Source organism: Bactrocera dorsalis, chromosome 2, assembly GCF_023373825.1.
Source record: "Bactrocera dorsalis isolate Fly_Bdor chromosome 2, ASM2337382v1, whole genome shotgun sequence".
Lineage (NCBI taxonomy): Eukaryota > Metazoa > Arthropoda > Insecta > Diptera > Tephritidae > Bactrocera > Bactrocera dorsalis.
In genome coordinates, this window is record NC_064304.1 from 39,829,878 (window position 1) to 39,842,615 (window position 12,738).

Below are 12,738 nucleotides of genomic sequence, written 5' to 3' on the forward strand. Positions count from 1 at the left end.
ACACATCGCACATCTTTGCCTTCCTTTAATTTGTGGAGGAACGCTTTCTAGCTCCCGCAGAAAGTTCTTTCTTATTGTGGTTTTTTGTGCAGTCTGCCAGTTAGGATTAATTTCCTTGAAAATGGTTAACGCATTCAAAGCCGATATGTCAATTATATTAGCAAACACAGCCATCGGCCATCTATTAGTTTTCCTCTTGCAACTGTAGCAGGAAAGCATCTTATCAACCGTATCGACACCGCCTATTTTGAATGAAAGAAGCAAATAGACGAATATAAACAAGTAAATCGGAACTCATCTATAACAAACCTTTAGTTTTGTTATAATAATTTATAATTGTTGGTAGCTTTTTAACTCCGGGCTCGATTTCTTTAGAGTTATGCAAAGTGCTTTGTAAAATTGTACACTTATTTTTTCTACCAACATATGAAACAAGCGTTGTGTTGCTTGTGAATGCAAATGTTGAATGGTACAAAGGTAGTTTTATGCATTTCAGAAGATTTGGCGGAATAGATCTCTTATTTTTCCTCATAGTTCCCACCATCGTGACTCCTTTTGTTAGCAATTCCTGACCGAGACCGTATGACGAAATTTGCATCGACCCCTAAAACCCAGCAGCTGTTCATCTACGGTAACACATTCATGAGGGTTGTAATAATCAGCTAATGAATTCGGCCATTTTTCAAAAAAATCTCGGATCGGTGCAAATTTATCGTCACATGTTTTTTGCCTCCGGCTGATGGTATCATCAAATCGGATTACTTGATTGATATATTCAAACGTCTTTTTCGGCATAATAGCCCTAAATATGGGACGACCATACTCTGCATCGAACAAATCAACCCTTGACTAGTTTTTTTAAATTTTTGTATAATGGGTTCCTAAATACGCAGCGCTATTTTACCTATATACACCAGCTAAAATCAATATACCGATATAAGCTTGCAACAGACTGGAATCAATTCGCATGAATTCGTCGCCATACTTAGCTTTGGCAAATGCATTTGTATGCTTTAGAATTATGTTTTCTAGATGTGGAGGCAAAAATAGGAGAAAAGTATCTTTTATGTCGTTGGGCGGGCTTTTGCAAATCGAGTGACGCCAGGCGAAAGACTGATAACATTCTCATTCCTAAATCTACCACTTTGCGGCTGAAATGGTTCTGGCTGCCATATTGTACCATCCTTTGATACGTACAATGGATCGGTATTTGCAGTGTAACCATGACTATTGTTAGCATCAGTTGGTGGAATATAATCCTCACCACCAGAATCACTATCACTTGAAGAGTTATCACTTTCATTAGCTTTTGACCCTTCTGGCACGTACACTTCATCACTAGCATCAGAAAAACTGCAATTATCTTCTGCTTCACTTTCATTTAGAAAAACTCCTATTTCTTCACTTGACAAATAATTTGGTTGGCACATATCGAATTTTTTCTTTTATATCTCTTGTATGTATAAATTAATCACAAATAACTTCATCACTTGCAAAAAACCCAATAACTCGCGAAACGAACAATGACAAATTAGTTTCCCGCCAAAAAAGAGATGTTTTCTCATATGCGTCGAAAACGACGCAGGAGGGTAGCCAACGTAATTTGTTTAACACAATCCACAAAAAAAAAAACTTGTGGAACGAAAAACAGTTTAAACAAAGCAAATTAATGTTATTAACAAAGTCGAGAAATTCAGTTGACTTCTTGCCGCCCCTTTTCATAAAAATAAAAAAAATGTATTGCTTTTGCGTCGTTTTCGACGCGAAGAGCAGATAAAGGTTAACAGTGTGAAACAGAAGAAAAACGGATGGAACCAAAGCTGACTGCGGAGTTGGCTTTTACGGCACCTAGCGATAAAATTCCGTGAGAGTTACAGTTTCAATAGTGTGACTGTGTAAGCGTGGTCAAATATACACAAATAATTCCGAAAAACCTCAAATCGGATATTAGTTCCAATTTAATGAATTCCTTCTTCAAAATCTCAGATGAGCATAGTTAATGATTAGTTTCAATAAAGCATTCCTAAACCTATGTTCTGCCCCCGGTTATAATGCAGTCTTCATACTAAAACTATCAACCGTAAAATGTTGAGTTGTTCCATAATTAGAGCCTTTTATATCTCATAAACAATATTAATGTAGGCGCAGATGGCTAAATGCTTCGTTTTCATCATTATCACGATCCTCGCCGAACAAATAAACCTTTTTTAATGAAATTTGTAAATGTTTTAGAACATGTGGGGTCTGTGTTTATATTTACAAATTATCATATTTAGCAAGCCATAAATACAAAATAAATGCAATTATGGACACAGGTGGAAGTTATTTAACAGGGATACTCTTTTCAATTGCACCTCAAACTTATTAACTGAGAAGTATTTAAAAATTTTTTTAAAAGTTCGGGAGATGTTAAGCCCTTTCATGTCTTGGAGAACAGAAAGAGATCAATGAAATGTTTAAGTATCGGTATAAGGGTTTATTTGACCACTGCCCGATTGTTTTTGGCTTGCTCGAGCGTTTATCTTTTTTTATTGATACTGTACTTGGTAACACTTTAGAAGGTTCAACTGTATTAACAAATATTAAAATAATCGCAACATTTTCGAATTGTAACGGTATTTATTTGGATCGATTGGTGTTTTAAATTCAGTAACTTGAAGGGCATAGAAACGTAACCACTGATAAGCAAAAAACGCTAAGACACCACAATTTGGAAAATGTCGAATAAAGAAGTGTTAATACATACTAATTATGAGATTCTTAAAAAATGGAAAGTCAAAGTGCTTACAATGTTTTAAAAGCTTTTGCGAGAAATTCGAGAAAAGGAATACAATTTTTAGTTTGGGGCTTCTTTATCACGACTTTTCAATTGTTTTACATCCGAATGTCATATAATGTGAATAGGAGCCCTTTAGAGGACACTGTCGAAATAACAGTAAATAAAAGTGCTAGTAAAAGTGAGTTTTTGAATTTAAAATAATTATATTATATTGTGCTTAAATATTGAAATAAAATATAGTTACATATAATTATAAAATAAAATATTGATTAAGAAATCGAACGAGTCGTATATTACTCTGAATCTAAAGGTGTATGTCTTAAAAATCCGCGAAATAAATAAATTATAATAAAAAAAAAATTTCTCAAAACATATGATTTAATAAAAGAAAGCAAAGTTAAGATAATTTAAAACGACTAAATCACTTTCACTACTAACGATGAAAATGTAGACTTCACAATAGGGTCTTCTAATAACAAATCGTTTCCCCTTTAGCCTCAATAACTGCTTTAATTCTTGAAGGCGTGGAGTTCACTAGGACCTCAATAGATTCCTTATATAAGAATCATACCAAGTCAGTTCTAACTTCACACTACATTATGTGCTATAATTGTGTAATAGTATATGGGAGTTATGATGGTATCGAACCGATTTTATTAATTAGTTATTATTATGCCAAAAATATAAAAAAAATTGTTCCCTGGGTTTCATAAAGGTATCTCACATGGAATTGCCAATCAATCATATGGAGTAAAGTTAGCCGAATGTTTAAAAATCCTAGTAATATTTATATAGGGACTAGGTCAAGTTTTCACCCGATTGTATCCATTTTAGGCACAAATATATACTGTTATGTGTCAAACATGTTCTGTTCTGTGTTTTCATTGAAATAACTCAAATATTGGCCGATACTTTTTCTAAGACCTGTGTATTTTGAAGAAAAAGACCAATGGTTTCATAAAATTGATATCTAAAAGTTGGAAGATCACTATAATCGTTTTATCAATCTCACTGACAGCTTTATTAAATAGCAATAACATTTTTTCTAATATATTATTTACTTAACGATACGAATTTTTACGTCTGCCTTTATTATAGACATAGTACGAAGTCTTTTCGGAAGTTGTTTTATCACTATCTTCTAATTGACTTCTATATTTACGAAACCACTTTGATTCAATTGATTTATTGTATACATAGTAACTGAAATTAACTGATTTATCTATGGGTAACTGACGTGAAGTAGTTGCGGCCTGCAGGTCCGAAAATAACTTATTTCATAAGCTTTAAGAAAATCTCAAAATATGTACATTCAAACAACAAAAACTATAAGTACTGTGGTTCCCTAAAAGCCGTTATCAATGCTAATTATATCAATAATTGTTTGGAATTTTTTTTTTTTTGGTTTTCCCTTCCTACGTCGCTATATTAAATATATCAAACTTATCAGATTTTTTTAAATACTTTTTGACATTTCACTACTCGAAGCTATTCAATGCTTATTTTAAGATATTATTTTTTATCGACTCAAGGGAAATTTTGTAGGTATAATTCTTCGAAACTTAATCATTATTCATTTATTATCTAATGATTGCAAGAGCTTTCAGCTGGCAGCCAATTATTTAATATAGATGTAAATATTTTAGTCAATATCTGATTCTGTCTCAAATCAGTTTACACGCCCAAAGAAGTTCAAGGTATTGATGACACGGTTGAAGCATTGTGCTCGATTTGCACTTTCACTAAAGTCTTATTTGCCAATTATGAAGACCTCCGTTCTCTTGACTAACTTTGTGCCGCAAGGTAATGCAGAAAATTTAGAAGAAAATATTTCGTTTAGTAAACATTTGGAGGGAGAAACCAACCAGTCTTCATAAATCATGTACTTTCGTATCAACTTCTTATTTGCCTACATATTATCAGTTTCAATATGTAAAATTACTTGTATGTGAGCAGCGAAATTATTAGTAAGCGGACACCCACCGTCGTAGTGTTTTTGGCCGGCTAAGGGAGCTATCCATGTATGGGTGCGTGACAAAAACGAGTGTTTAAAATGTATGAATGAGTCCACAAACCGTATAAGTTTCGAAGCCAATCCGGAAAAAGCGAGATTTCAGGCTACGGTCGTTTATAATATAACAACAAATAGAATCAAAACAGACGTGGAAGATATCTCGCGTCTACATTCGTATGCAAAAACTTCAAACTGCATTGATTTGAAAGAGGAGAAGAAGTATTGTGTTTGCAGGCGGCTGGCCTATCGAAATGTAGTGTAGCATCTGAAAAAATGTACATATATATTTTAACCCTCTAACAGGCAAGACCGCCCTCAGGCGGCTTTAAATAAATTGTCACAAGCTCATAGAAATTTTATTTTTGTCTACAACTATTAAAAGAGCCGTTAGATAATACATCAACTCAAAATTCCTTGATATCAACAAATGTGACGTTTCGTTTTGTTGTTATCGTCAGTTGAATGCAGAAATTCAATGTTAAAATACAATTAATTACAGCACCGATTTTGAAATTTTCAGAGATAAAATAAAAAGTGTTTTATTAAAATATTCATATGAAGAATTTTTTTTGTGAATAAGTAAGTTTATATGTTTTAAGTGAATATACTTTTTAATAAAAAATTAAAAGTATTCCGAGTTTTAAGAACACAAACACGAAGACCGCCCAGGGCAGCCTTGCCTGTTCACGCGAAATTTTTCTCAGATATTTCTTTGATTGCTAATATTTTTTAATTTTTATTTTTTAAAAAATTAAGCGTTAAACTTAATCTAAGTAAACTTAGTGATGAAGAAAAAAAAATGAATCAAGCGACTGATTCATTTATACAAACCACCGATATGTCCTTAAATATAATTTCAATTGATGGTAAACCTGTAGGACCATCAACGCTTTCTAGAATCCCTGAAGCATCTTCTCTACCGCAGCTAGGTCATTGACAGCAATACACTTTAAAGCAAAAAAAATGATCTGATTTTCATTACCAACCCTGGAAACTACTGGTCCCTTAGTCATTCCCTCTTCTGGTGCTTTTACAGGTTCAGGTATATGTTTTTCATTCAAAGTTTACGCTTAATGTGAATGTAGTGGTTTTCCGCGGCAACTCACTCCTACCGCCATGTTTCAAAAAGCTTGACATATTGAGGGAAATGTGCTGCTATTTTTTGACAAAAGAACTAGTTCTATTGATTGGGGTAGAAAAAAATTGAGCAGCTTATTCTGAAAACGTTAACAGAACGTTTAAGATAGACGTTGAAAGAATTTTTAAATACATTGGCGTACTCAGTTATATATCTGTTTATCGGAATTTAGAAAGCTATTGGGGTAAAAGTGCTTTCACTCCAATTCAAGAAATAATGATTGTAAAACAGTTTTGGCGTTAAAAAGATATTTGCATTCAGCCATTTAAAAGAGAAAATAAAAACGAGCAATCGGCCAAAGTTGCAAGCTACGATCGAAAACAATAGCAGCATATAAAAGTAAATTGCTCTAAATTATACGAGAATATAATAGCCATAAGGAGGGAGTAGATTTAATGGATGGACTCATAGGTCGTTACCATATCCACGTAAAGACTCGAAATCTGATGACACGTCTTTTTTACCATTTCATAGATATAGAAGACAAGCTGTTAAAGATGCCTGAGTCCGTGAAGAAATTGCTACTGCGAGCACAAAAAAATTAAAAAAAAATCATCTGATGAAATTTTGAGGTTTCCAAACGAAACGTTGTCCACGATTTTAGTTTTGCTTGTTAGAGGGTTAATGTCAATATACAAGTAACACATCCAGTTATGCAGATAGGGATGCTGATAGTATAATTTCACTTTAAATAGTATTAGGTTTGTTTGATCTACAATTGTATTTAGTTTCAGTGTGATCGAAAATATTTATCTACAGTTATATATTTATTTATATACAGTTAAAACGCTAAAAAAGCGAATTTTCCAGAAATTTTTTCTGAGCTGTTTTTTATTAATAAAAAAATTTGTGCACATATTATGGTATATTTTAGTATTAATAAAAATACTTATTTGGAAAAGACCTACAACTGACCTCTGGGAGCTCCTCTAATAAAACACATTTTGCGGTGACCACTATCTCTAAACTGGATCCTCTGAAATTGAAAAGCCAAACAGATTCCGTTAAAGTAATATTAAATCTAGTAATTAGTAAAAGGAATAAGCAAAATACAATCTTTTGACAGAATAAAAGTTGTAAAAAATAAAAATCAATCGACCCAAATTTCGGCCTTAAATTGTTAATAAAAAAATATTTAACGGAGAGAAAAAAGAGTTCAATAAATTACTAAAAAATATATTTATGAAGCTCGTATAAAAATTTTAGACTAATCGGCTTAGCCGTTTTCGAGTATGTAACGCGTTTGAAGTTTCGAATGCACTTCCGAGCACTCTGAAACGCCATTTCAAGCTGTGTGTAACTTTGAAAATATTCTATCTCTATGTGAGTTCTTAAATATACTATGTACATTAAGAAAATAAAATAAAAAAATCGATTTTTTGAAAACCCCTTAAAATAAACGCGACTGGCATAGTACGGCGTCCCTGACAAAGAACAGCGCCCAATCACTTTTATAAAAAAAAACCTGTGTAGTTAATCCAAATATATATATACCTGGAATATTACCTGAATCTGAGCTAAAATGTCTCTTTTGTAATAATCCATTTATAGCGTCAACTATCGGTAACGATATCACCAAAAACATAGTAGATTAAATTTATTTAAGGAGGGAGTCAACTAAAAATTTTAATACCTAAACTACTTTGTTGTGGTTGGCTTTCTCTTTCTGTACTATGGTTCGGATCATTCTCGGCTGCCTTGTAAGTAAGAGAACCACCACTACTCTAACATATGTATACTTCCTGCTTAGTATCTCTTGTGTGCTCATTGCGTATGAATTGCCACTTCAACTGTATGCAACATACATACATATCTACATAATTATGTACATACATATGTATATCTGTACTCAATATGCATACAATCTGTACAAAATTTGCTAACAATAAAATTAGGAAAATCATATTTGAAAATTCAAGCAGGCGGCGTGATCAAAACTAATCTGGAATAGGTGTTCTCGTACGTCAGCACTTCAAGCGTTAAGAGAATACAAATGAACAGCATACATACACGTATCATCCATATCTTAGCCGAATAAAGGCAGATCCTCTAAATCCGCTTAAGATTAGGGTTTTCGCAATTGTTGCCATTTTCACAGGCATTTATATATATATATATATATATATATATGTGTGTGTGTGTGAATAATATTGTACGCACACAAGCGTAAAAGATATATATTTATGTAAATATATATTTGTTTTGTACACATAGAACATATTGAATGGGAAAATTAAGTAAAAGTATCGCATTACCAACTAATTTTGTGGAGGAAGTAAGTCATGTGCGTGTGGCAACTTCCGAGTTACGGCATGAAAATCAATTTTTATTTTAGTGGAAATACTTTTATACATGTTTGTATAACATGTGTGCTCTGTAATTGAATATTATTTTCCAGCATATCATTATCCTTATACATATGTATGTATTTCAATATGTATATGAACATATATCTGTATATTCAAAATCTGAAAATATTATAATTTCTGAGACATGTGTTTCAATTACCACGCCTATTTTATAGGTTAGGTTAATCTCGTAGAGCAATAAGCTACGCATAGACCAGTTTGATCCTTTGCGATACCAAATGAAATGCAGTTGCTTATTCCAAGAGGAGTCATCTCTTAGGATGCCTGCGCTTGAAGAGAATTTTAACGGACATCACTGTCGATAATTTCTTCAGTGTATCATAATATGGGGACACCAGATGCTTACAGCGTAGTCTTGCCAATGCGGGACAAGTGCACAAGAGATGCTCTATAGCTTCCTTGGTGCCCTGTTCTTGACATTTCCTACAGTCTTCTCGATCTGTCAGCCCCATCCTGCGGACGAGTGTCGCCATCAGACTGTGACCTGCTGGTATTCCGATCATGTTCATATACTCGTAGTTTCTTCTATCGAGTGTCAATAGGAATTTTGTGTACTTCCGATCTACCGTTATGCACATGACTTTTGCAGTTTTGCACACAGGTAGATCGTTTCATGGGGTTTTGATTTTCTTTACCATGCTTCTGTCAAAATCGTCGTATAGACAGCGCAAGGATTTCCCAATGTTGCTCCCGTTTACGGATGTTAACCGCACACCATTCTTTGTAATCTGTTCCACTATTTTATTGCCTTCGATGCCTTTATGACCTGGCATCGAGTAGAAGTGAAGTATCCATTGTTGTCATGCTTCCCAAGACACTTCTGGCCAATATGCGATACGAGGTTATTGCCTTCATTGTTGCTTCGTTGTCTACGTAGATGTTTATAGTGTTGCGGAAGCTAACACATCTTTAGGCCAGCCATCTTTTTCTATGCTTACTTTGAACCTTCTTTCCCAGTTGAAAAGTGGGGTTATGTAGTTGGAGGTCTATAGGCGGCAGGTTTAGTACCACGAGCCGACGTTGGTGTTGTCCTTAAAGCTCCCGTTATGCGGTGCCTCTGAAACCTTTCCATTGACTTACGATAAAATTCAGCAAACTTGCCATTGCTTCATATCAACGGTGCTTTTTTCGCATCAGGAAACAACCAATATCTTAAGAACGCTTGGATGAAAGTTTATTAAATTATGACAGTATTCTTGTTAAGATAGGCTAGTCTTAGCCAAATGTAAGGCAAGAAAGTAGGTCCGGCCGAAGACTAGTAGTTAGTACATTTATCATTACAAAATGCGATTAAAAATTGTAAAAATTAAAAAAAAAATAATGTGATTCTTAATTTACCTGCAAGTATACCAGATCTCCACCCAGTCAGCAATAGGAAGAGTGACCGGCAAACCTTTTTGAAATGAGGAGCATCGGGAAATAAACCTATTCTCATGGTGAATGCAGTAATTTGTGCGACTCTTTTACCATAAGCATTATTAGCAAATAGAGAACAAATTAGCATGCGCATGCGCCTCCTTTTAATCCATTGTCAAACATTCTGAACAGTTAAAGAAGTAGCTCATTTGCGACAAATATAGGTAAGTAGATTAGGAACTAAAAACATTCATTGTTAGGTACATATATTCGAAAGAAGAACATCAACGTATTTGAAAACAAAGATATTGTGCTCAGATATAGCAAATGAATGTGCATTTCCTTAATAGCTAAATAAATTCTCACAATCGGCTTACGATTTATTTTAATGCAACTCTGTTTACAGTACTAATCTAGTCTTGTTTTATAAACAATAAACAATATTTACAACTATTATGTATAGTAAGAGTTTTAAATAGCAAGAAGCACTTAGCTACATTAGACATTTCATGGGATGCAAGAAGGTGCATAAGAATACTGTGACATTACGAATGTCTTTCCTTTGCTCCAAACTTTATATTAAGAAGAGTGAAACAACCAACAACAAACCTATTTGCGAACTCATTAGTGGCATGCTTATCCTTTGAACAAGAGATTATTAAAGAATAAAGTAACAAATGCGGTTCTAAATATCTATTAGCGTTGACCTAGTATACATAAGTATGGGTATATACTTTCTAATAGTCTTGTAACAATATACGCTTAAGATATAACTATTAGTACAATACAACCGTGCAACATTTGCCATAAACATGCTTTATTTCGAATATATTCCTAAACCCTCTTATAGATAAAGCAAATAAATGCCTATTTTATAGACCCCGAAGCTTCACATGAGCAGAGTGTAAAAGGACCGTTACAATACATACTAAGAGAAGCGACGTGATGTTAAAATGAAATAAAACTCTCATATTTGGGCGAAATTGGTTCTGTTTTTTATTCAGATAATTTTTTTATACTCTCGCAACAAAGTTGCTAAAGAGAGTATTATAGTTTTTTTCACATAACGGTTGTTTGTAAGTTCTAAAACTAAAAGAGTCAGATATAGGGTTATATGTATATATCAAAGTGATCAGGGTAACGAGTTGATTTGAAATCCGGATGTCTGTATGTCCATCCGTCCGTCCGTGCAGGCTGTAACTTGAGTAAAAATTGAGATATCATGATGAAACTTGGTGCACGTATTTCTTGGCTCCATAAGAAGGTTAAGTTCGAAGATGGGCAAAATCGGCCCTCTGCCACGACCACAAAATGGCGGAAACCGAAAACCTATAAAGTGTCATAACTAAGCCATAAATAAAGATATTAAAGTGAAATTTGGCACAAAGTATTGCATTAGGGAGGGGCATATTTGGACGTAATTTTTTTGGAAAAGTGGGCGTGGCCCCGCTATATACGATAGCTATGTCAATCAAACTCTACAGAATCGTTTCCTTCAGGTATTTCCATATACAGTTCAAAAATGGAAGAAATCGGATAATAACCACGCCCACCTCCCATACTAAGGTTATGTTGAAAATCACTAAAAGTGCTTTAACCGACTAACAAAAAACGTCAGAAACACAAAATTGTACGGAAGAAATGGCAGAAGGAAGCTGCACCCAGGCTTTTTTTTTTTAAATTGAAAATGAGCGTGGCGTCGCCTACTTATGGACCAAAAACCATATCTCAGGAACTACTCTACCGATTTCAATGAAATTTGGTATATAATATTTTCTTAACACCCTGATGACATGTACGAAATATGGGTGAAATCGGTTCACAACCACGCCTTCTTCCAATATAACGCTGTTTTGAATTCCATCTGATGCCTCCTCTTTATAATATACACATTAGGAACCAATGATGATAGCGGAATACAACTTTACACAAATACGGTATTTGAGCTGAGGTATCCCTTGTGGAAAAATTGTCGTGATCGGACTATAACTTCACAACTTCAAGGTCCCTGATATCGAACACGAAGAACTCAGTGCCTAACCTAACCTAACCTAATTTTTCACCGAAAATATCGGTAAATCTCTCAGAATTTAATTATAATTAATTTTACAGCAAAATAAAAAAATATGTAAATGGCGGATAATGAAATCTTGATTATCACTTTATCATGCGAGAGTATAAAATGTTCGGTGACACCCGAACTTAGCCCTTCCTTACTTGTTTCATTTATGATTTGAACAAGATTTTGGCCAAATGATCAGAACGGCTCTGTTTGCATATTTGCACCTACTGTCGCTAATTTTCGATAACCCGCTGCAGAACTTTGGCTGGAATCTCCGCGATAATTAGTGCTGGTTGATTAACATAAACCGCTGGAACATTTCTCGAAATTAACGAGTCCCCAAAATTTGCACTCATTGTATCCATGTTTAGACTTGAAACGGGGCACCATCTTGTTGAAAATTGAGATCGTTCGGATCGATTTCACTAAAAAAAACTGTCAACATCGTGTTATATTGATGGTAACGGCATTTTCTGCCTCACTTCGAAATAATTATGGCTCAAAGTACCATCCATACCATAATCTGCACCAAACATTCAATTATTGGGAATATAATTGCATTTCCTGACCCACAAGAGAATTTGACTCATCTCAATAGCCATTTTTTTTTTTGATGAAGCCATTAAACCATAAATGGATCTTATCTGTGACTGTAGTCACCGAAGAACGTGAATTTTCGTAATAATCTTGGACAATTTCCAAGCGTTATACCAAAGTGAAACGTGACAAGATAAAATAGTAAACTTTACTGAACACAATGCGAAACAAACATGGCCATGAGTAATGAAAATCTTGTCATTTCTATTGATAGACAGTTTAGATTACTCTGGATGATGCCCAAGGAAAAGCTATAATTTCATTCAAAAATAAAACGTGCTCTAATTGTTTGAAGAAAAAAAGAAATCTTTTACTTGTATGCACACACATACATATATTTCTATATATTTATATGCATCTACAATATATATACATAAATAAATATCTATATATCGCTCATTTGCTGCAAGATCGGCATAAGTC

General features: G+C 34.0%; 1 protein-coding gene across 1 annotated transcript in view; it reads left to right on the top strand.

The window, feature by feature from the left end:
• The window catches only part of LOC105224592 (uncharacterized), a 229,400-nt gene that overhangs the window by 13,544 nt on the left and 203,118 nt on the right, over positions 1-12,738 (top strand). The window lies entirely within an intron of this gene.